The 20,679-nt window shown below is 43.0% G+C and overlaps 1 protein-coding gene and 1 long non-coding RNA gene across 3 annotated transcripts in view; one reads left to right on the forward strand and one right to left on the reverse strand.

The window, feature by feature from the left end:
• LOC137366482 (uncharacterized) overlaps nucleotides 1-16,378 on the reverse strand; it is a 40,557-nt gene extending 24,179 nt beyond the window's left edge. The window contains exon 1 of the long non-coding RNA XR_010973383.1: nucleotides 16,309-16,378. This is a non-coding gene — a long non-coding RNA (uncharacterized lncRNA). The remainder of the gene's footprint in view (nucleotides 1-16,308) is intronic.
• An 82-nt stretch (nucleotides 16,379-16,460) lies between these two features.
• The window catches only part of lbr (lamin B receptor), a 105,050-nt gene continuing 100,831 nt past the window's right edge, over nucleotides 16,461-20,679 (forward strand). For both annotated transcript variants that reach the window (XM_068028262.1, XM_068028266.1), the window contains exon 1: nucleotides 16,461-16,591. The gene's annotated coding sequence lies outside the window, so the exon portion shown is untranslated. The remainder of the gene's footprint in view (nucleotides 16,592-20,679) is intronic.

A 20,679-nucleotide genomic window follows, 5' to 3' on the forward strand; every position in this document is an offset into this window, starting at 1 on the left:
TTATAAAGAATTTGAGAGGGTAAAGCAAATTAATTTTGATCGTTGGATACGGGCACTAAAGGTGGAAGCCATGTATGAGAACCTTAGGGAACAAATTCTCCTTGAAGAATTAAAAAATTCACTCCCTCCATTAATAAGAACCCATGTAGAGAACCAGATAGTTTCAACAGCCAGAAAAGCAGCAGAAATTGCTCATGATTATGAGCTTGTGTATAAGCCAAACCCTTTGACCGTCACCCCCACAAATCCGAGAAGGATAGAAGGTGGGAGGGTGAAAGAAAGACAAGTAGCCGGGGACAACAAGGGACAGCTGAGAGCGCACCAGGATCTCCTCCTCAGGCCAGAAAGGAAGATGCTGAGGGTGGAAGTGAGGTCCACAAGCCTAAGTGTTACCGTTGTCAAATGGTGGGACATCATTGTGCAGAATGCTGGAAGCTGCGGCGTAAACCCATGGGACCTATTAGGGTACACAAAGTCAATGCAGAGAAAGGGGCCCTGACCAAGAGTACAGCAGATCAGGCTGTAGCTCTGAATGCAGCTGTAAGACCAAGGCAAAAAAAAAACAATGTGATTGCAGGGTTGTGAATAAGATACCTGAGAGTTATAGGGAATTTTTGTTGAAACGAAAAGTAACTCCTTATCTCTCAAGTGAGGCAGGTAAACCTATAGTCATACTTGGGGATACAGGAGTTACCTAAACCTTTTTGCTGGGGAAAGGCATAACCTTTCCACCACGGGCACACTGAATGCCAAAGTTTTAGTGAATGGTATTGGCGGGGAGTATATACCCATACCTTTGTATTGAGTGAACCTTGAGTGTGACCTAATGTCTGTAACGGTAACTGTAGAAGTTGTCCATAGTTTGCCAGTGGACGGAGGTTGACCTACTCCTGGGGAATGATTTGGCCGGAGCGAAAGTAGTAGCTTCTCATGTAGTCATGGAAAAACCAAGTGAAGTTAAAGAGACAGTACAGTTGCAGAAAAAGGTTCCAGGAATTTTACCTTCATGTGTACTAACTCGAGCAATGGCTAAACAAGTTCCTTTATCGGAGGTAAAATTGGCACCACAGGCAGATAGCCGAATATTTGAAACTTTCTTTAAAGATTTGGATAATGCGAAGGAAATGTTTAATAAATCTTCTCTGATCAAGGCTCAGCAAGCCGATCCAGAGTTAAATAAAGTGGCACAATCAGCTCTAACAGAAGCTGAGGCAAAAGGAGTTACAGAATGCTATTATATTAAAAATGTGATTCTGATGAGGAAGTGAAGACCTCCTCACAGACCTGTGGATGAAGAATGGACAGTAATTCATCAGATAGTGGTACCGCCTAAGTATCGCCAGGAACTATTAAGGATAGCGCATGAAATTCCCATAGCGGGACATGAGGGGATCCGGAAGGCCCAATCAAGTATAAGCTGACATTTTTACTGGCCAGGTCTTTCCAAGGACATGGTACAATTTTGTAAAAGGTGCCATACGTGCCAGATTGTGGGGAAAACAGGAACCTGCCATAAAACCTGTACCTCTAATTCCCATACCAGTCTTTGAGGAACCATTTAGTAGGGTGTTGGTAGACTGTGTAGAACCTTTGCTAAAAACAAAAGTGGGATACCAATATTTATTCACTATCATAGATATGGCTATTCAGTTCCCAGAGGCCATTCCCTTGAGGACAATTTCTGCTAAGGTAGTGGAAGGGAAGTTAATCCAGTTTTTCACTAGATATGGATCAAGGTTCCAATGTTATGTCTAAAATTTTTCAGGAAGTTATGGGTAATTTGGGTATAACACAGTTAAAGTCTTCAGGATGCCACCCACAGACACAGAAAGGTTTAGAAAGGTACCATCAGACCTTCCAAACATTGATCAGGGCATACTGTCATGAATATCCCCATGATTGGGATAAAGGGCTAGAATTTCTTTTGTTTGCCACTAGGGATTCACCTAATGAATCTACAGGTTTTAGCCCTTTTGAATTAGTTTCCGGACATGAGATAAGAGGTCCTCCAAAACTAATTAAAGATGGGTTTTTTAAGAACACAGGGACGAATCTTCTGTGCGAGATTATGTATCCGTGTTCTGGGAACAGCTTATGAGAGCTGTCAAAGTGGCTCAAGAACACCTTAAAGCTTCCCAAACATCTATGGAAAAATTGGCCGACAAGCATGCCAAGGCCCGAATATTTCAACCAGGGGAACCGTTGAAAGCATGGCTCAGTGGTCCATATAAAGTGGTCAAAAGAATTGGTACGGTAAATTATTTGATTGATACCCCTGATCGCCAGAAAAAGAATCGACTGTGTCATATCAATATGTTCAAACAATATTATCGCTAGGAGAAGGATAAACAAGCACAGGTACGTCAGGTAGTAGGGGCAGTGAAGAAGGAAAGGGATAGTGGGGATGAGACAGAAAAAGGCCTAGACAATTCTCAAATTGAACCTCCTACTATCCAATTAGCTAATACTGAATTGCTAGGGAAATTGGACAGTATGAATATAGGAAATAGGACCAGGAGTAGGCCATTCAGCCCCTCAAGCCTGCCCCGCCATTCAATAAGATCATGGCTGATCTGTCCCAGGCCTCAACTCCTCTTTAGGGCCTGCCACGCATAACCCTTGACTCCCCGAGATTTCAAAAATCTATTGACCTCCTCCTTAAATACTTTTAGTGACCTAGCCTCCACAACTCTCTGAGGCAGAGAATTCCAGAGATTCACCACCCTCTGAGAGAAGAAATTCCTTCGCCTCTCAGTTTTAAATGCGTGACCCCTTATTCCGTAACTATGTCCCCTAGTTCAAGATTCCCCCACCAGTGGAAACATATTCTGAACATCTACCCTGTCAAAGCCCCTTAGAATCTTACATGTTTCAATAAAATCACCTCTCATTCTTCTAAACGTCAATGAATAAAGGCCTAACCTGTTTAGTCGTACTTGATAAGACAACCCCTTTATCCCAGGAATCAGCCTAGTGAACCTTTTCTGAACTGCCTCCAATGCTAGTATATCCTTCTTTAAATATGGGGACCAAAACTGTAGAGTAGTCCAGGTGTGGTCTCACCAACACCCTGTACAGTTGTAACAAGACTTCCCTATTTTTAAACTCGAACCCCCTAGCAATAAAGGCCAAAATTCCATTTGCCTTCCTAATTACTTGCTGCACCTGCATGCTAACTTTTTGCTTTTCATGTACAAGAACACCCAGGTCCCTCTGTAGTGCAGTATTTTGTAGTCTTTCTCCATCTAAATAATAATCTGTTTTTATTCTTCCCACCAAAGTGGATGACCTCACATTTTCCCACATTGAACTCCATCTGCCAAGTTTTTGCCCACTTACTTAACCTATCTATATCCCTTTGCAGATTCTTTGTGTCCTCATCACAACACGCCTTCTCGCCTATTTTTGTATCGTCAGCAAATTTAGATACACTGCACTCTGTCCCTTCCTCCAAGTCATTTATATAGATAGTAAACAGTTGAGGCCCTCGGACCAATCCTTGCGGCACCCCACTAGTTACGGCTTTCCAACCTGAAAAAGACCCATAATTCTGACTCTCTGCCTTCTGTGTGTTAGCCAATCCTCAATCCATGCCAACACATTACCCCCAATACCCTGAGCTCTTATTTTGTGCAATAACCTTTTATATGGCACCTTATCGAAAGCCTTCTGAAAATCCAAATACACTACATCTACCGGTTCCCCTTTATCCACTCTGCTTGTTATATCCTCAAAGAACTCTAACAAATTTGTCAAACATGATTTCCCCTTCATAAAACCATGTTGATTCTGTTTGATTGCACTATGTTTTTCTAAATGTCCTGCTATTTCTTCCTTAATAATGGACTCCAGCATTTTCCCAATGACTGATGTTAAGCTAACTGGTCGATAGTTTCCTACTTTCTGTCTCCCTCCTTTCTTGAATAGGGGCGTCACATTAGCGGTTTTCCAATCCGCTGGTACCCGACCGGAATCCAGTGAGTTTTGGTATATTACGACCAATGCCTCCACTATCTCTGCAGCCACTTATTTTAAAACTCTTGGATGCAGGCCATCAGGTCCTGGTGTCATGGTCCTGTAGTTTTTTTTCGGGAATATGCGGTTTGCCTTTAAGGCTTACAAGGGATCAGTATTGCTTTAAGAACCAGCAAGGCTTCGGAGTTATCGGAAGGTGCATTTTTGTTGCCTTAGAAACAGCCATTTGGAGACTGCGATTCAAAGGATGCATTCTCGTTACCATAGATATAGCCACTGGGAGTGAGCCTAATGTAATACATTTGTTTCAATTCAGTTTTGAACTGGCTTTTAGTGAGATAGTTTGTTCCAACAGACACAGAGGACAGCTGGTGTTAGCACCTGGAAAAAGAGCTCTCTACCATTTAAACTGCAGGAATAGGATTTTAGTCTGTTTATTATTATCTCTCAAAATTCTAAGAAAAAGTAAAGCCGAAACAGAGATCTCCGTTAATTTAAATTGAAGAAAGGGAAGCTAGACTGTGACAATCTTTAATCCCACAAAAACTCTAGAGTCAGATTGATTCTGTTGAAAGTCTTTGCAAGTTGTTAATTGTTGAAATCCGCTGGAGAAGGAAAGCAACATCCTGTGAAGACTATGAGCAACATTGGACTGTAAATTTTCAAGGACTCTAATTTTTTCTATTTTAAATGTTGTTTATATCTTTATAGTGTTTAAGAATTTAGTTCTTCGAATTAAAGAGTTCTTCCTCTTCGGCCTCCTTGTCTCGAGAGACAATGGGTAAGCGCCTGGAGGCGGTCAGTGGTTTGTGGAGCAGCGCCTGGAGTGGCTATAAAGGCCAATATTAGAGTGACAGACTTCCACAGGTGCTGCAGAAGAAATTGTTTGTCGGGGCTGGTACACAGTTGGCTCTCCCCTTGCGCTTCTGTCTTTTTTCCTGCCAACTGCTAAGTGTTTAAGAAGTTAGTTCTTTGAATTAAAGAGTTAATTTGTTGATTAAAAACACCTGGTTTGATTAGCCTCTTCGAGGGTTAATAGATGGTACAATTTGGTTGGGTCTCTCTTTAATTTGGAAAGTTTTTAAATGATATGTTAGCCGATCTGTGGAACGGCAGGATTGAATTAACAGTGCGTTGGTCCCACCACAATCAGAATCATATATTTTGATTGGGGGCTTTGACAGGAGCGCTCGGTCGTAACACTGGCGACTTGTCTGCCTTTAGTCCCATCAGTTTGTCAAGCACCTTTTCCCTCGTGATAGAGATTGTTATAAGTTCCCCCCTCCCATTCACACCTTGCTCATCTATTACTGTTGGGATGTTAATAGGTTCCTCCACCGTGAAGACCAATGCAAAATATTGGTGTAAATTATCTGCCATTTCCCTGTTCCCGGTTATTAATTTCCCAGTCTCATCCTCTAAGGGTCCCACACTTACTTTAGCTACTCTCTTCCTTTTTATATACCTGTAGAAACTCTTACTGTTTATTTTTATATTTCTTGCCAATTTACTCTCAATTTTCTCCCTCTTTATTAATTTTTTAGTCATCCGCTGCTGGTTCCTAAAATATTCCCAATCCTCTGGCCTACAACTAGCTTTTGCCACTTTGTACGCCTTTGTTTTTGATTTGATACTCTCCTTATCTTCCTTTGTTATCCACGGGTGGTTCATGATTCTCATCGAGTCCTTCCTTCTGACCGGAATAAATGTTTGCTGAGTGTTAAGAAATATCTGCTTAAAAGTCCACCCAGCTCATCTATCGACATTCCCTTTAGTCTATTTTCCCAGCCTGCTTTAGACAACTCCCCTTTCTCCATACCTCTGTAATTGCCCTTGTTTAAGTTGAAGACACTGGTTTGAGACCCAGGTTGCTTGCCCTTAAACTGAATTTGAAATTCTACCATGTTATAACGAAGAACAAAGAACAGTACAGGAACAGGCCATTTGGCCCTCCAGGCCTGCGCCGATCTTGATGCCTGCCGAAACTAACACCTTCTGCACTTCCAGGGTCCGTATCCCTCTATTCCCATTCTATTCATGAATTTGTCAAGATGCCTCTTAAACGTCGCTATCGTACCTGCTTCCACCACCTCCCCCGGCAGCAAGTTCCAGGCACTCACCACCCTCTGTGTAAAGAACTTGCCACGCACATCCCCTCTAAACTTTGCCCCTCTCACCTTAAACCTATGTCCCCTTGTAACTGACTCTTCCACCCTGGGAAAAAGCTTCTGACTATCCACTCTGTCCATGCCGCTCATAACTTTGTAAACCTCTATCATGTCGCCTCTCCACCTCCGTCGTTCCAGTAAAAACAATCCGAGTTTATCCAACCTCTCCTCATAGCTAATGCCCTCCAGACCAGGCAACATCCTGGTAAACCTCTTCTGTACCCTCTCCAAAGCCTCCACGTCCTTCTGGTAGTGTGGCGACCAGAATTGCACGCAATATTCTAAGTGTGGCCTAACGAAAGTTCTGTACAGCTGCAGCATGACTTGCCAATTTTTATACTCTATGCCCCGACCGATGAAGGCAAGCATGCCGTATGCATTCTTGACTACCTTATCCACCTGCGTTGCCACTTTCAGTGATCTGTGGATCTGTACGCCCAGATCTCTCTGCCTGTCAATACTCCTAAGGGTTCTGCCATTTACTGTATACTTCCCACCTGCATTAGACCTTCCAAAATGCATTACCTCATATTTGTCCGGATTAAACGCTAACTGCCATTTCTCCGCCCAAGTCTCCAACCGATCTACATCCTGCTGCATCCTCTGACAATCCTCAACACTATCCGCAACTCCACCAACCTTTGTGTCGTCCGCAAACTTACTAATCAGACCAGCTACATTTTCCTCCCAATCATTTATATATACTACAAACAGCAAAGGTCCCAGCACTGATCCCTTCGCAACACCATTAGTCACTTCTCTCCATTCAGAAAAGCACCCTTCCACTGCTACCCTCTGTCTTCCATGACTGAGCCAGTTCTGTATCCATCTTGCCAGCTCACCTCTGATCCCGTGTGACTTCACCTTTTGTACCAGTCTGCCATGAGGGACCTTGTCAAAGGCTTTACTGAGGTCCATATAGATAACATCCACTGCCCTTCATCAATCATCTTTGTCACTTCCTCAAAAAACTCAATCAAATTAGTGAGACACGACCTCCCCTTCACAAAACCATGCTGCCTCTCGCTAATAAGTTTGTTTGTTTCCAAATGGGAGTAAATCCTGTCCCGAAGAATCCTCTCTAATAATTTCCCTACCACTGATGTAAGGCTCACCGGCCTATAATTTCCTGGATTATCCTTGCTACCCTTCTTAAACAAAGGAACAACATTGGCTATTCTCCAGTCCTCTGGGACCTCACCTGCAGCCAATGAGGATGCAAAGATTTGTGTCAAGGACCCAGCAATACCTTTGCTTGCCTCCCTCAGTATTCTGGGGTAGATCCCATCAGGCCCTGGGGACTTATCTACTTTAAGGCTTTGCAAGACACCCAACACCTCCTCCTTTTCGATAATGAGATGACTGAGACTATCTACACTCCGTTCCCTAGGCTCATCATCCACCAAGTCCTTCTCTTTGGTGAATACTGATGCAAAGTACTCCTTTAGTAACTCACCCATTTCCTCTGGCTATACACATATATTCCATTCACTGCCCTTGAGTGGGCCAACCCTTTCCCTAGTTACCCTCTTGCTCTATATATACGTATAAAAAGCCTTGGGATTTTCCTTAATCCTGTTTGCCAATGACTTTTCATGACCCCTTTTAGCCCTCCTGACTCCTATCACTTACAGATTATCCACATTGTGGGCAAAAATAATGTAATTGCAGATGCTTTTAGATTAGAACATTACAGCGCAGTACAGGCCCTTCGGCCCTCGATGTTGCGCCGACCTGTGAAACCATCTGACCTACACTATTCCATTTTCATCCATATGTCTATCCAATGACCATTTAAATGCCCTTAAAGTTGGCGAGTCTACTACTGTTGCAGGCAGGGCGTTCCACGCCCCTACTACTCTCTGAGTAAAGAAACTACCTCTAACATCTGTCCTATATCTATCACCCCTCAACTTAAAGCTATGTCCCCTCGTGTTTGCCATCACCATCCGAGGAAAAAGACTCTCACTATCCACCCTATCTAACCCTCTGATTATCTTATATGTCTCTATTAAGTCGCCTCTCATCCTCCTTCTCTCCAACGAAAACAACTTCAAGTCCCTCAGCCTTTCCTCGTAAGACCTTCCCTCCATACCAGGCAACATCTTAGTAAATCCCCTCTGCACCCTTTCCAAAGCTTCCACATCCTTCCTATAATGCGGTGACCAGAACTGCACGCAATACTCCAGGTGCGGTCTCACCAGAGTTTTGTACAGCTGCAGCATGACCTCGTGGCTCCGAAACTCGATCCCCCTACTAATAAAAGCTAACACACCATATGCCTTCTTAACAGCCCTATTAACCTGGGTAGCAACTTTCAGGGATTTATGTACCTGGACACCAAGATCTCTCTGTTCATCTACACTACCAAGAATCTTCCCATTAGCCCAGTACTTTGCATTCCTGTTACTCCTGCCAAAGTGAATCACCTCACACTTTTACGCATTAAACTCCATTTGCCATCTCTCAGCCCAGCTCTGCAGCCTATCTATGTCCCTCTGAACCCTACAACATCCTTCGGCACTATCCACAACTCCACCGACCTTCGTGTCATCCGCAAATTTACTAACCCACCCTTCTACGCCCTCTTCCAGGTCATTTATAAAAATGACAAACAGCAGTGGCCCCAAAACAGATCCTTGCGGTACACCACTAGTAACTAAACTCCAGGATGAACATTTGCCATCAACCACCACCCTAAACTTTCAGCTAGCCAATTTCTGATCCAAAGCTCTAAATCACCTTCAACCCCATACTTCCGTATTTTCTGCAATAGCCTACCGTGGGGAACCTTATCAAACGCCTTACTGAAATCCATATACACCACATCCACTGCTTTACCCTCATCCACCTGTTTGGTCACCTTCTCGAAAAACTCAATAAGGTTTGTGAGGCACGACCTACCCTTCACAAAACCGTGCTGACTATCGCTAATGAACTTATTCTTTTCAAGATGATTATAAATCCTGTCTCTTATAACCTTTTCCAACATTTTACCCACAACCGAAGTAAGGCTCACAGGTCTATAATTACCAGGGCTGTCTCTACTCCCCTTCTTGAACAAGGGGACAACATTTGCTATCCTCCAGTCTTCCGACACTATTCCTGTCGACAATGACGACATAAAGATCAAGGACAAAGGCTCTGCAATCTCCTCCCTGGCTTCCCAGAGAATCCTGGGATAAATCCCATCTGGCCCAGGGGACTTATCTATTTTCACACTTTCCAAAATTGCTAACACCTCCTCCTTGTGAACCTCAATCCCATCTAGCCTGGTAGCCTGAATCTCAGTATTCTCCTCGACAACATTTTCTTTCTCTACTGTAAATACTGACGAAAAATATTCATTTAACGCTTCCCCTATCTCCTCTGATTCCACACACAACTTCCCACTACTATCCTTGATTGGCCCTAACCTATCTCTAGTCATTCTTTTATTCCTGATATACCTATAGAAAGCCTTAGGGTTTTCCTTGATCCTATCCGACAATGACTTCTCGTGTCCTCTCCTTGCTCTTCTTAGCTCTCCCTTTAGATCCTTCCTGGCTAGCTTGTAACTCTCAAGCGCCCTAACTGAGCCTTCACGTCTCATCCTAACATAAGCCTTCTTCTTCCTTTTGACAAGCGCTTCAACTTCTTTAGTAAACCACGGCTCCCTCGCTCGACAACTTCCTCCCTGCCTGACAGGTACATACTTATGAAGGACACACAGTAGCTGCTCCTTGAATAAGCTCCACATTTCGATTGTGCCCATCCCCTGCAGTTTCCTTCCCCATCCTACGCATCCTAAATCTTGCCTAATCGCATCATAATTTCCTTTCCCCCAGCTATAATTCTTGCCCTGCGGTATATACCTGTCCCTGCCCATCGCTAAGGTAAACCTAACCGAATTGTGATCACTATCACCAAAGTGCTCACCTACATCTAAATCTAACACCTGGCCGGGTTCATTACCCAGTACCAAATCCAGTGTGGCATCGCCCCTGGTTGGCCTGTCAACATACTGTGTCAGAAAACCCTCCTGCACACACTGGACAAAAACTGACCCATCTAAAGTACTCGAACTATAGTATTTCCAGTCAATATTTGGAAAGTTAAAGTCCCCCATAACAACTACCCCGTTACTCTCGCCCCTGTCGAGAATCATCTTCGCTATCCTTTCCTCTACATCTCTGGAACTATTCGGAGGTCTATAGAAGACTCCCAACAGGGTGACCTCTCCTCTCCTGTTTCTAACCTCGGCCCATACTACCTCAGTAGACGAGTCCTCAAACGTCCTTTCTGCCGCTGTAATACTCTCCTTGATTAACAATGCTACACCCCCTCCTCTTTTACCATCTTCTCTGTTCTTACTGAAACATCTAAATCCCGGAACCTGCAACATCCATTCCTGTCCCTGCTCTACCCATGTCTCCGAAATGGCCACTACATCAAGATCCCAGGTACCAACCCATGCTGCAAGCTCACCCACCTTATTCCGGATGCTCCTGGTGTTGAAGTAGACACACTTTAAACCAAGTTCTTGCTTGCCAGTGCCCTCTTGCGTCCTTGTAACCTTATCCCTGACCTCACTACTCTCAACATCCTGTACACTGGAACTACAATTTAGGTTCCCATTCCCCTGCTGAATTAGTTTAAACCCCCCCGAAGAGCACTAGCAAATCTCCCCCCCAGGATATTGGTACCCCTCTGGTTCAGGTGCAGACCATCCTGTTTGTAGAGGTCCCACCTACCCCAGAAAGAGCCCCAATTATCCAGGAAACCAAAACCCTCCCTCCTACACCATCCCTGCAGCCACGTGTTCAACTCCTCTCTCTCCCTATTCCTCGCTTCGCTATCACGTGGCACGGGCAACAACCCAGAGATAACAACTCTGTTTGTTCTCACTCTAAGCTTCCACCCTAGCTCCCTGAATTTCTGCCTTAAATCCCCTTAAATCTCTCTTTCTACCTATGTCGTTGGTGCCTATGTGGACCACGACTTGGGGCTGCTCCCCCTCCCCCTTAAGGATCCCAAAAACACGATCCGAGACATCATGAACCCTGGCACCTGGGAGGCAACACACCAACCGTGAGTCTCTCTCGTTCCCACAGAACCTCCTATCTGTTCCCCTAACTATGGAGTCCCCAATGACTAATGTTCTGCTCCTCTTCCCCCTTCCCTTCTGAGCAACAGGGACAGACTCTGTGCCAGAGACCTGTACCCCATTGCTTACCCCTGGTAAGTCGTCCCCCGCAACAGTATCCAAAACGGTATACCTGTTGTTGAGGGAAACAGCCACAGGGGATCCCTGCACTGCCTGCTGGTTCCCTCTCCTTCCCCTGACGGTAACCCATCTACCTACTTCTTTTACCTGAGGTGTGACTACCTCCCCATAACTCCTCTCAATAACCCCATCCGCCTCCCAAATGATCCGAAGTTCATCCAGCTCCAGTTCCCTAATGCGGTTCTCGAGGAGCTGGAGTTGGGTGCACTTCCCGCAGATGCAGTCAGCAGGGACACTCTTGGCGACCCCTACCTCCTTACCCTTATTGAGAATCTAACTTTGTTTTGCGTTATCTAAATGAAAAGAGGATACAGAGCAGAATTGTATTAACTACAGGTAAAGAGTGAATGGGGATGAGGGTGAAAATGTGTTTTAAAATCTTTTTAACTTTGTTTTATTACACTTTGTAATGAAACGCATTTTTAAAAAGGGTGCAGGTGTTACGAGAGTGCTGCTAGTTTTTTGTAAAATATTTTTTAAGGACTTATAGTTGAATTATGGACATTTATTCATCTGGAAGCTTGAAAAGATGCTGAACTTTGTACTTTAAAAAAAAAAGTCACCAGAAGGTTCCTGGACATGGCTTATAAACAAGCCTTTACTGGAAGGCACCTGTTTTCAGGTAAAATACCAGCAGGCATCTTGTTGTTTTGACTTGGGGAGATATTTACAAAGAAGTAACAGGTCAAGATTTATAGAGGTCAGGAGACTTGACTTCTGGAATGTTTTTTTTTAGATTAGAGATACAGCACTGAAACAGGCCCTTCGGCCCACCGAGTCTGTGCCGAACATCAACCACCCATTTATACTAATCCTACACTAATCCCATATTCCTACCAAACATCCCCACCTATCCCTATATTTCCCTACCACCTACCTATACTAGTGACAATTTATAATGGCCAATTTACCCATCAACCTGCAAGTCTTTTGGCTTGTGGGAGGAAACTGGAGCACCCGGAGAAAACCCACGCAGACACAGGGAGAACTTGCAAACTCCACACAGGCTCACTTTGGTTCACTTTGAATTGTTAAAAAAGACAGCTGGGTTTTACCTGCCAAGAAAAACCCAGCTCAGCTCTCTCTTGGAAAGAAATCCTGCATATCCAGTGTGTCAGTCTCCTCTTTCCTCCTGTATCTGAAGAAACCCTGCGTACCGAATGTGTGGGAACTGAAACCCCTGTTGCTGCCTTTCTGCTGTAAAGCCTATCTGAAGCATCTGTAGCTGCATTTCTTGGAAAGCCTACCCAAACTGATATTTAACATCGCCTGGAAAGAACTGTTCTAGGAAGATTCTAGTGACAGCCATCTATACGCAATTGGGATGCTGAAGCAAAAGTACATCTTTCCATGTCTTCTCTTTTTCTTCAAGCATGAGCAAGTATTCAGCCTGTGTTTTTTTTTGTAACACAGCTCTGAAACCAAAATCCCTTTTATTTTTCTGGTTAACCAATGTACGTATGCATGTGTGTGTGTGTGTGAGAGAGAGAGCGCGTGAGTGGCTCAAGATAAAAATGGAAATTTAAAATTTCAATCCGTATGTTTATACTTTACTTCATTACTGGCTAAGACTTGTTTTATAATCAACTGCTAATTTTGTTGTTTATTAAAGAAACCTGGTTGGTGTGTTTTACTCTGGGATAAAAATACAGTCTATGATTGACCGTCTCGGTAAGTGGGAAAGAATTTAAATATAGGTCATGACCCGTGGAGAAGTGGAACGAGAATAAACAGTAGACTCCTCCCGCCTCGGTCCTAACTAGAGCAATAGTTTAGATTTAACTCCTTTATACAGAGGGTGATGAATATGTTGAAAGAACCACACAGGGAGGCATTAAGGACAGAATGCTTTGGAAAAATCTAAGGGAGTCAATGTGGAGCAATTGTTTCCACTGACAAGAGGCCGGGTAAGTAACCAGAGCACACAGATTAAAGGTAATTAGCAAAAGAATCAGAGGGGAGAAGACATTCTTATTGCAGTAAGTTAGGGAAAATGGGGAAGAGCAGGGACATGGATGCGCCTCTCAAAGAACTGGCACAGGCATTATGAGCAGTATGGCCTCCTTCTGTGCTGTATCATTCTATGATGTTTAAGTGAGTGGATGATTATTTTGGGAGAACTTTCGAAATGAACTGTCTGGGCGTATAGAACTGGAAAACACTAACCAACTATACAACTCCAACTGTTGTTAGTTGCACTCCTGGCTAGGTTTTTGTGCATCTACGACATTTCCTATTTTTAAAAATTACAAATCTGCAAAATATTCATACTTTAGTATATTTTTTCTATGAAATTTGTGTGATTGCTAGTGGCAGAAATTAGCCTTTCTCGACAGCTGTGGGGTTGACTTTTCAGTCACTGAAATATCTCATCTCACTGGGAGGGAGATTACTTGTTTTTTGCTTTAAAATGTGTCCAGATCCATGAAGCCCAGCTCAAAGGATGGACATCATTAACCAGAAATTTCTGCATAGTGGCTTGGTTTGCAGGAGTTGATGGGCACAACTAAGAGATGAAACTAAAGACAGAAAATGCGAGAAATGCTCAGGTCTGAAAGCATCTGTGGAGAATGGAATAGAGTTTATGTTTTAGGTTGACCTAGAATCATAGAATGGTTACAGCACAGAAGGAGATCATTCGGCCCGTCGTGTCTGTGTTGGCTCTCCACAAGAGCAACTCACCTCGTCCCACTTTTTGTCTGCAGCCCTGCAATATTTTTCTCTTCAGATAGAACTGGGAAAAGGTAGAGATGCAATAGGTTTTAAGAAAGTGAAAAGGGGGGGTGGGGTTATTCTTGCGTATTGTCCTGATGAGTGCAAGACAAAAAGCTTTGACAACATATCTCTATTTTCAGCAAAACCTTCCCTTTTGTTCTCTTTCCCCCCACCCCTGCTTTATTTGCTTATACTTCTAACCCTTGCCAGTTCTGATGAAAGGTCAGTGACCTGAAACGTTAACTCTAGATTGTAAATAGTTGAGGCTGCAGCACTGATCCCTGTGGCACTCCACTAACCAACCCGAAAAAGACCCATTTACCCCTACTCTCTGCTTCCTGTTAACTAACCAGTCCTTTATCCATGCTAATATGTTACATCCGACAGCATATGCCCTTATTTTGTGTAGTAACCTTTGATGTGGCACCTTATCAAATGCCTTTTGGAAATCCAAGTATACCACATCTACAGGTTCCCCATTATCCACCTTGCTTGTTACTTCCTCAAAGAACTCTAATAAATTAAACACTATTTCCCTTTCATAAACACTTGTTGACTCTGCCTGATCCCATTATGATTTTCAAGTATCGTGCTATAACCTACTTAATAATGGATTCTTGCAATTTCCCTACGACAGATGTTAAGCTAACTGGCCCATGGTTTCCTGCTTTATGTCTCCCTCCTTTCTTGAATAAAGATGTTACATTTGCCATTTTCCAATCCACTGGGACCCTTCCAGAATCTAAGGAATTTTGGAAGATTATAACCAATGCCTCTACTATTTCTACAGCCATTTCTTTTAAGACCCTAGGACGCAAGCCATCAGGTTCTGGAGACTTGTCAGCCTTTAGGTCTAATAGTTTTCCCAGTACCTTTTCCCTGGTGATGGTGATTGTTTTACGTTCCTCCCTCCCTTTCGCCTCTTGATTTTCAAGTATCTTTGGGAAGTTTTCCAAATCTTCTACAATGAAGAATGACACACCATTTCCTTATTTTCCATTATTAATTCCCCAGACTCACTCTCCAGAGGACCAAAACTCACTTTAGTTACTCTTTTCCTTTTTAAATACTTGTAGAAACTTTTACTATCTATTTTCATATTTCTAGCTAGCTTTCTCCCATATTCTAAATTCTCCCTCTTTCTTTTAAGTTATGCTTTGCTGGTTCTTAAAATCTGTCCAGTCTTCTGACTTGCCACTAATCTTCACAGAATTGTACAGTGTTTCTTTCAATTTGATACTTTCCTTAACTTCCTTATTTAGCCATGGATGATGCATCCTTCTCAAAAAATCTTTTTTTCACTGGGATAAATCTTTGCTGAGTTATTAAATATCTCCTTAAAAGTCAGCCACTGCACCTCTACTGTCTGACCTTTTAATCTAGTTTCCCAGTTCACTTTAGCCAATTCTATCTTCAAACACCTTTTTTAAAACACTAGTACTAGCCCCACACTTCTCTCCTTCAAAAATGAAAGCTGAGGAGAGAGGTCAGTGTAGGAGCAAGGTAGAAAATGAAAATGACAGCTGACCATAAATTTGGGATCACACTTGCAGACTGAATGGAGATATTCTGCAAAGAAGTCATTAAATTGAAAGTACAAGTAAATTACTGTTTCAACTGGATAGAGTGTTTGGGGCCTTTGATAGTGAGGATAGAGTAAGTAAAAGGGCAGATGTTGCATCTACTACACTTTCATGGGAAGAAGCTATTGGGGTGATTGAGGAGTGGACCTGGCCAGGGTGTTGCGGATGGAACAGTTCCTTTGGAAAGATGAAAGGGGCGGGGAAGATGTGTTTGGCATTGGAACCAGCTGGAGGTGGCAGAACTTTTGTCATTTAATATCTCCTACCCTCCACTCTTAATCTTCCCTTTCCCTGTGACATCTCCACCTTTTCCCAGTTCTGACCTTTCCACGTGAACCCTGTTGCTCTCTCCACAGGTGCTGCCAGAGCTGTTAAGTAGTTCCGACATTTTCCGTTTTTATTTCAGATTTCCGGCGTCTGCAGAACTTCTTTTGCAAGATGTGACCCGGGGTGTGTATGTGTTCAATGGCTGTCACAGTTTTCTTCTTTTTTTAAACGAACTGTTTTACCTGAACTTTTTTTTCTGAAGTGAATTGCCAGGCCTAACCCGCGGTCTCCTTGTGACTGACACCTCTATGAGGGAAGGAGAGAGACATGGTACCTGTCGATCACCGCTCTGGCTCTGCTTCCGTTGGGCATTTTTTTTTTTTCCGGCTCCGCCATTTTGCAGCGACCGTTATGGAATGCGCTGCGCGAGCGGTGCGGCTCAGCCAATCAGCGAGCAGCCCGGCCGTTCAAAACCCTTCCTCTGGACCAATGGGAGGCTTTGGCGCCTCGTCTGCGCGGCGGAAAACAGGAGCTTTCGATTTCTTTTTTTAAAAAAACCGCCTTTTATTGCGCACAAAAAATATTTTCCCTTTTGAGAAAAGTCGTCCAAATTTGAGGTGAGATAACGTTTTCTACCATGGTTCTGAGGTAAAACTAGTTGGGTTTGGAAGCAATTACTTTTTTTTCCCCCACTAACTGTCTTATTTGACATTTTTGTGAGGGCGGGGGACGAGCCGAGTTTCCTCCTGTCAGTGTCTTCCTAACGCGGTGGGTGGAAATAAATAACATCACGCGTAGAAAAGAAAGAGTTATAGTAAAGATATCTTTTGGTTTCATATGTAAAGTTGCGTTTTAAGCTCTTCCCTGCCGCTGTCTTGCGGTAACTTGTTGGATTTTGTTGGTTATTACATTTCCGCTCGAGAAGCCGCAAGGCTCCAATAAAGTTTAAAATTTTCCCTCCAGTTTGAGGGGCGGAATTAAATAGATTCCTCATTCCATTCTGTCTGTGTTGTAAGTTCGAGTTGAAAGCTTCTGTTGGAATTTATATCAATTTCTGCACTTTAAAAAAAAAAATGTTGTAAGCGAACGATCTGATAAAATCTCCGTTTGCCCTTTTCCCTGTCAGAGAAATGATCCAGAAATATTTCTGTTTTTGTTTGTCTAAGTGCGGTTTACCTTGTGTTTATTTGCGGTGGTTTTGATGGTGAATTGTAGGATTTCTCCCCTTGGCTGCCAGATAACAAGTGCATGGGGAGGCACTTCCGGTGTTTCCAGCTATCTGTCACTCAGCAATGTGCAAGAAACTCTCCCACCAGTTCACCTAACACTCTGTTTAGCAAAGTATTTTTAAAATTGTTTTAACAAATGAATTTTTCAAAAAGTTGTAATAAGAAATAAGTCTTTGCTTCTTAAGTCCGACCTGTCTTTTTCTGATTTGATCTTGTGAAGAGTTCATGAAAAACATAAAATACTTAATTTTAACTGAAGGGGCGTGGGTGGTGTTGGTGGAAAATGTCAGGGGAAATAATGAAGTCAGATCATTGGTAATTGGTACCTTTATTGTGCACCGGAATCCGCTTTCCTATTGAGTTCTTAGCAAATGTTTGCCATATTATGTTTGTTTTGTGGGAAGAAAACAACAATTAGTAGGAGACCTCAACTGGTGTTGGCTTTATCTTTTGTCTGAGCTACAGTCAGTATAAAGAGCATTTAGTGATTGTGGGTAATGCTTTGTTTGGCAGGGTTGCAGCCATCGTCGTGCTTTGCTGCACAACTTTATGCCATTTTTACTGTCTCTGCACAGGTTATGGTACTTAAATTTAATTGGCCTCATTAGCTATTGCGCTCAAATTGAATTTTTGGTGTATAATTTGGCCTGGTTTCTCATCTCTTCCCCAACAACCCAGGATTATTTCAGTGTTTAGTCTTCCCCTATTAGTTAAGTGAAGTAAAAAATACGTCTTGACTGGGATAATCTTTGTTTGGAATTTGGTATTCTATTCTTCATCGTGACGTACTGAAATAGATATTCAATATTGCGCCAAAAACAACTCCTACCACATCCAGTGCCATGACTATCGGCCCTTGACAGGATGATACTAAGGGAGGTGATTAACTAATAGATCCACAGTAAAGATTTGTCTGTGAGATGTGTTGTATTGTCCGCTGGCCCTGGTTATGCATAGAAACTCAGAAGTAACAACAATCAGCATTTAAAAAGCACTTTAAGCATAGTAAAAACACCCTAAGGCACATCACAGGAGCATTATCAAACAAAATTTGACACAAGCCACATAGAGACATATTAGGATAGGTAACCAAAAAGTTGTAATAGGTTTTAAGGAACGACTTAAAGGAGGAGACATAGAGTGGTTTAGTGGCAGTGAGGGGACGCAGTGAGAAGAGACATCTGCCAGAGTGAGACATTGCCAGAGTGAAGCTGGAAATTTGGTGCATATGGGAATTCAGTGCAGAGGGGGAAAGAGGAGCTCCATTTACTTTTTTTTTAGCCTCCAGCAGCTGGTGAGTCTTCCTTTGACTCCAAGGTAGGTGGTTGGTAATAAAAACAAGAAATGCTGGAAATACTCAGCAGGTCTGGCAGCATCTGTGGAGAGAGAAGCAGAGTTAATGTTTCAGATCAGTAAAAAAGAATAGCAGGAGTTTCTACAGGTATTTAAAAAGGAAAAGAAAGAGTAAGTAAAGTAAATGTTGGTCCTCTAGAGAGTGAGAATGGGGAGTTAATAGTAGATAATAAGGAAATGGCAGATGAAATGAACAAATATCTTGCTTCTGATTCACTATAGGGTATATAAAATCATTCCACTAATAGCTGTAAATCAGGAGGTAGAAGGAAGAGAGGAACTTGGTGAAATTACAATCACCAGGGAAGCGGGACTGAGCAAACTGGATCTGCAGGCTGACAAGTCCCCGGGTCCTGATGGACTTCATCCTAGAGTCTGAAAAGAGGTGGCTAAAGAGATAGTAGATGCATTGGTATTAATTTTTCAAAATTCACTACATCCTGGAAAGGTTCCATCAGACTGGAAAGTAGCAAATATAGCCCCTCTATTCAAGAAGGGGGCAGGGAGGCAGAAAACAGGTAACTATATTAGCTTGATGTCTGTCTTGGGGATGGTGTTAGAATCGATCATTAAGGAGGCTATAGCTGGGCACTTAGAAAAACTCAAGGTGATCGGGAATAGTCAGCATGGTTTTGTGAAAGGGAGATCATGTTTAACCAATTCAGTGGAGTTCCTTGAAGGAGTAACATGTGCTGTGGATAAAGGGGAGCCCGTTGACGTATTGTACTTTGATTTCCAGAAGGCATTTGACAAGGTTATTGCGCAAAGTAGGAGCTCATGGTGTAGGGGGTTACATATTAGCATGGATAGAAGAATGGCTGGCTGGCAGAAAACAGAGAGTACATATAAATGGGTCCTTTTCTGAGTGGCAGGATGTGACAAGTGGAGTCCCGCAGGGGTCTGTGCTGGGGCTTCAACTTTTTACAATTTATATCAATGACTTAGATGAGGGAAGCGATGGCATGGTAGCTAAATTTGCAGATGACACAAAGATAGGTAGGAAAGTATGTTGTGAAGAGCATGTGCTTGCAGACTGATATAGGTAGGTTGAGTGAGTGGGCAAAAATCTGGCAGATGGAGCATCATGTGGGAAAATGTGAAGTTGTTCACGTCTGTGCCGTAATTTTTCTGCGGTTCTATGGATTAGATTAGACAGCTAGATTTTTCAGCTGGTGCAGACACGAATGTCCTCCTCCTGTGCAGTAATTTTTCGATGGTTCTATGGTTTCTATCTTGGCAGGAAGAATTAAAAAAACAAGAGTATCACTTAAATGGAGAACGACTGCAGAATTCTGAGGTGCAGAGGGATCTTGTTGTTCTAGTACATGAATCATTGTCACTGGGTCAAAATCCTGGAACTCCCTTCCTAACAGCACTGTGGGTGTACCTACCCCACATGGACTGCAGCGGTTCAAGAAGGCAGCTCACCACCACCTTCTCAAGGGCAATTAGGGATGGGCAATAAATGCTGGTCTAGCCAGCGACACTCACGTCCCAGGAACAAATAAAAAAAAAAACTAGTATGCAGGTACAGCAAGTAATAAAGAAGGCTAATGGAATGCTGTCCTTTATTACGAGAGGAATTGAAAATGAAAGTAAGTATGTTATGCTTCGGTTATACAGGACATTGGTGAGACCACATCTCAAAGATTATGTGCAGTTTTGGTCTCCTTATTTAAGGAAGGTTGTAAACGCATTGGAGGCAGTTCAGAAGAGGTTTATTAGATTGATGCCTGGAATGAGCGGGTTGTCTTATGAGGAAGGGTTGAACAGACTGGGCTTGTTTTCACTGGAGTTTAGAAGAGCGAGGGGAGGCTTGATTGAAGTTTATAAGATCCTGAATGGATGGATGTGGAGAAGATGTTTCCTCTTGTGGCTGAGTCCAGAACTAGGGGGCACTGTTTTAAAATTAGGGATCACCCTTTTAGGACAGATGAGCTAAAAAAAAAATTCTCTGAAGGTTGTGCGACTTTGGAAGTCTCTGCCTCAGAAGGTCGTGGAGGTGGGGTCATTGAATATTTTTCAGGCGGAGGTAGATAGATTCTTGTTAAGCAAGGGAATCAAAGGTTATCGAGGGTAAATGAGAGTGTGGAATTCGAGACACAAACAGATCAGCCATGATC

This window comes from Heterodontus francisci, chromosome 3, assembly GCF_036365525.1.
Source record: "Heterodontus francisci isolate sHetFra1 chromosome 3, sHetFra1.hap1, whole genome shotgun sequence".
Classification (NCBI taxonomy): domain Eukaryota; kingdom Metazoa; phylum Chordata; class Chondrichthyes; order Heterodontiformes; family Heterodontidae; genus Heterodontus; species Heterodontus francisci.